This window comes from Dermochelys coriacea, chromosome 1 (assembly GCF_009764565.3).
Source record: "Dermochelys coriacea isolate rDerCor1 chromosome 1, rDerCor1.pri.v4, whole genome shotgun sequence".
NCBI classification, from domain to species: domain Eukaryota; kingdom Metazoa; phylum Chordata; order Testudines; family Dermochelyidae; genus Dermochelys; species Dermochelys coriacea.
Genome location: NC_050068.2, coordinates 147437464 through 147442093, shown reverse-complemented (window position 1 = coordinate 147442093; position 4630 = coordinate 147437464). Strand labels below are relative to the sequence as shown.

General features: G+C 44.0%; 1 long non-coding RNA gene across 1 annotated transcript; it reads left to right on the top strand.

Moving 5' to 3' along the window:
• Positions 1–1473: 1473 nt before the first annotated feature.
• LOC122457704 lies at positions 1474–3639 on the top strand. The gene is made up of 3 exons (XR_006277378.1): positions 1474–1522; positions 1778–2025; positions 2620–3639. It is a non-coding gene; the product is annotated as an uncharacterized LOC122457704 (long non-coding RNA).
• Positions 3640–4630: the final 991 nt, after the last annotated feature.

Genomic DNA, 4630 nt, shown 5'->3' with positions numbered 1-4630 from the left:
CCAGCACCCCAACCCCCTGCCCCAGCCCTGAGCCCCCCCAAGCCTGGAACCCTTTCCTGCTCCCCAAATCCCACATCTCTGGCCCCACCTCAGAGCCTGCATCCCCAGTCCAGAGCCCTGACCCCTTCCTGCACCCCAACCTCCTGCACCAGCCCAGAGCCCCCTTCCATACCCTAAACTCCTCATTCCTGGCCCCATCCTACAGCCCTCACCGCTGCACCCCAACCCTCTGCCCCAGCCTGAGCTCCTCCCACACCCAAACCCCTCATCCCCAGCTCTGTTGTGTCACAGCATCAACAATTTTCTTCAATTGGGTCCCCAGAAAAAAAGTTTGAAAACCACTGCCCTAGCTGATTTTTTCCACACACAGCTGATTTCAGTGTCTGTGTCTTTCTGCAGCTGAGCATGTCCCTACTTGTGTGGGTGCTAGAGGAGGCTTGAGGGCCTAGCACAGCAGGACAGGGTGAGGCAGCCCAGGCTGGTGAAATGGGCTGGCTCAGTGGGACTCCAGTACCTTAGGTGGTACCCTGGATGGGGGGCAACCTGTCACAACTGGGTCTGATAATTACCAGCTGGGGAGATAGATGAGGCCCTCCATTCAATGAGGGAGCCAGGAGAGGGCTAACAGAACACTCTCTTGTACCAGCTGAGTAGCAGAGGACTTCAGGGGGGAAGAAGACCCTGTGAATGTCCTTCGGCTGAGTGGAGGCCCTGACCCTTACCAGAGAGCCCACAACCTACACAGGCAACAAGATCACTGCTTTATGTCTTCACTCCATGTTTTCTTTTCTGTGTTGGAAAAGAAACAGAGCCCTGAGGCAAGGGCTATGAACTAATTTGTGTGTGGCTAATTATTTTCTCCCAGACTGGTGAGCCCACCAGCCGACAATATTACTGATCTATTAGTAGGGCAAGGGTCCAAAATTGTTAAAGCTGGGTGCCTGGTTTTCAGAATTGCTTAGCACCCAACAAATCATAGTAATGTAGGTGTGGAATGGACCTTGAGAGGTCATTTAGTCCATCCACTGCACTGAGGCAGGACCAAGGAAACCTAAACTATCTCTGACAGGAGTTTGTCTAACCTGTTCTTAGAACCTCCAATGATGGGGATTCTGTGACATCCCTTGAAACCTTATTCCACTGTTTAACTATCTTTATAATTAGAAAGTTTTTCCTAATATCTAACCTAAATCTCTCTAGCTGCTGATGAAACCCCTTACTTCCTGTCCTGTCTTTAGTGGACATAGAGAACATTTGATCACCATCTTCTTTATAACAGCCTGTGATGGGGTGTCTGCCCCACACTGGCCCATAAGTGGTTAATAGAACCCTAGGGAAGCTGTGCAGCAGGCAGCCAATTATAGAGCCTAAGAAGGCTATTCGGGACAGAGCCAATTAGACAGGGTCCGTGAGGAGCAGCCAGTCAGGACCTTGCAGGTCCATATAAAAGCTGCAGGGCAGAGCACAATCAGTAGCTTGCTGGAGCTTGAAAAGGGAAGATCATGCTCCTAGCAGGAGGAAGGTATGCTAGCACTCTGGACAGAACAGTACTGCTAACAGCAACTGAGGGACCTAAATATGGGTCCTGGTTAGTTACAGGGATTTTCAAGCTGAGGCCCTGAGACGAGGGTGCTGTGGGGAAGAGGCCTAGGAAAATGAACTGAGGAGTCAGAGGGAATGTAGTAAGTGTTGGCTATCTATAGGGTCCCTGGGCTGGGACCTGGAGTAGTAGGTGGGCCCTGGTTCTTACCCTCTTCCCTCTCCCCCCACCACTGAGGAAGTAGCTAAATGATTGGCTGCAGTTGCTAGTGAGGGGAAGTGGCTAGATGGTGGACTGCTGTTCCCCTGGAACAGCGAAGATCAGAACATGATACAGCCAAGGGCTGTGTCCTGAAGAGGATGCCATGGTCCTTGCTCCAACATACTTCCAGGAGCAGAAGTGACTGCATGTGAGACACCATCAGAAGAGGATGCACTGGTTAACAGAGCTAATTCCTGGGACAGCCAGCAGGAGGCACTGCAGTGGTGAGTGAACCATATCACACAGCACTTAATGTATTTGAAGACAGTTATCAGGTCCCCTCTTTCATTCTTCTTTTCTTAATAAGAGCTCGGGTACTGCAGTGATGGATGGTAGTATTTAAAAACTCTCTAAGGTAGAAAGGTCTGGAATTGTTTACATTAGTAAGTGTTGATTTGAGCTCAAAGTATATGATAGCAGACTATGAGTTAAGGAGAGATAACAAGCACAATGTTATTTCTTGTCCCATTTTTATAGCAAAATCCCTTCAGAGCACAACAGGATCCTTGGTTCTTAGCTGCCAGCAAAACTTTGCAACTTGTCTGTCTCAGTCAGAGATGTGAAGTTAATCACCTTTGCATTTATTCATGCTGCAAAATATCCTGGAACCATGGCCTTTATGAGATTAAATTTTGTACTTTCCCAGCATTTCCATGAAAAACCTGTCCATTGCCTACCAAGTCTTTGGGCAAAATATAGCAGAAAATTCCCATAAGCTTTTGAGTAGCTGGTTGGGTTTTTTTTAAAACCAACCAACCAAACCTTATTACAAGAAACTTTCCCTCTTAATTAATCTAAATTATCTTAATATTTTTCAGACTCTTTTTATAGCCTCTTGTATTTCTCATTGCAAGAGGTGAAGCTAAGGCAGATTGAACCATTTGTCTGACATAAAACTCTGTCACCTACTGCCTTGAACTCTTGTCATTTACTTGATATGGTTTGATCCACACAGTTGAAATTTCTCTATTTCCCTGAGAATAAATGCACAAAACAACCTAATTTTCAGCTCTGAGTAGAGTAACAAATTGATCACACATGTATCTACTGAAAATACATGAAAATATTTCAATATATTCAGAGATAAGTGAAACAGAAAAGAGAGCATGAAAACAGGAGATTCCACGTTAGCCTACATAACAGAATATACTAAAGCTAAAGAGGAAGTTGGATCTCCTACAGTTTTTGTTCTGTAATCACTCCTATTTAAATTGATCACTGTTTAACATGACCTTATATTTGATTATGATCCAAATCATTTTTGTACAAAAAATAACTATTTTAATTAATGTAAGTCACTGTAGACAAGTACCATTTGAATCACTAGTTACAGAAGTTCCCATTTATAAGAAGGTTTAACATACTAAATAAAATCAAGGCGGCCCCATGGTAATGAAAGAGGCCTTAACTTGAAATTAAATATTTTGCCACTGCTGCTGCTTTTTATTTATAAACAAAAGCGCTAATGTGTTATGCAAGTTGTGATGTGCCCCCTGGTGGTTATATGAATAATAGCCACTAATTTTGGCTTAAGTGTCCATAAGGGACTTTAAATCAAAAGTCCCAATGTGTGTAAAGCACTGGATTCCTCCTCTCCGCCCCTCCCCCCCCCGAAACAGGGAAAATGGAAGGGAAATCTTTTTATATCAGTTTATCTGAGAGAGATTGTTTACTTCTATAATCTTGCTTTTTGTGTGTCCAAGAAAAAATAAAAACGTGTTTTTGCTCTGACTTTTGGTCTCTTTCACCAAGAGTGAATATGAAACTGACATAACTTGCTATGGAGTGGAGGAGCTGAAGGTCAAAGGGGTGAAGTCCTTTTGCACTGACTTTATGCAATGTGAGGTTTAGCCACAAGATAAGCATTGTCCAGGTTCAACACAGAGAATCTGGGCAGAGACAAAAAGGCACACTGAGCTTTTCTTACAATTCTTAAAATGCCAGAGAAGAAGAAAATGTAAGACATGTCAGGTTGCAAATCTTGACAAGCTCTGGTCTGGTGCTGACACACATATCATCCAAGGCCATAATTTAACATGTATCTCAAACTGCAGAAGGGGAAGGTGTAATATAAAGGTTTTAGTGATGTTAATTTGGGATGGCACATTAGTAACAAGTAAGTTTACAGTGTGCAGGTCATTTAAAGAAGGGTCGATGCAACATTTACACGCTCTATTTAGCTACTTGTGTGATGCTCCTCTCATTGTACTATCTGAGCCAATCTGTGGCATCAAAGTGCCTAGCCACATTGTATCATCATGCATTCTGTATAGGGCTTGGAAATATTCAGATATTGCAATGATGGGGTGGGGCATAGAAGTAGCTAGAGTGTATAAATGTTTTGTCTCCATGGTTTGAAAAAAGTGTTGTTTTTTTTAAAGTTAGTGGGACTATTTTTCCCCCCCTTACGCCTCTGCTCGTAAAGCCCCAGTGTTTTAATTATCATGGGCTAGATTGCCCCCTCCCAAGGGCAATCCCACAGGAGGGAGTTTCAGGGAAAGAAATCTCTGAGGATCCCTCCACTGAACTTCTTCGTATTGGGACTGATCCTAAGCCCTTGGAAGTCTTTCCATTGAATTAAGTGGGCTTTGGATCATACCCACAGTGTTGCAGAAGGGCAGAATTTGCCAGTGGAAATGCAGGTGAGTCCCCTTTCCACACATGGAGGATCCCCTCCACATGTATATCTGGGGCAAGATCCCTTTGCTTTGTTAGTCCAGCCTTAAAAGCTAACAGAGACCTAAAGAAACGTCTACAAATGACATAACTCTTCCAGGCCTAAAAGTATGTGGACTTTAAACTTTTCAATGTTAGAAACAAGTGGTTTGT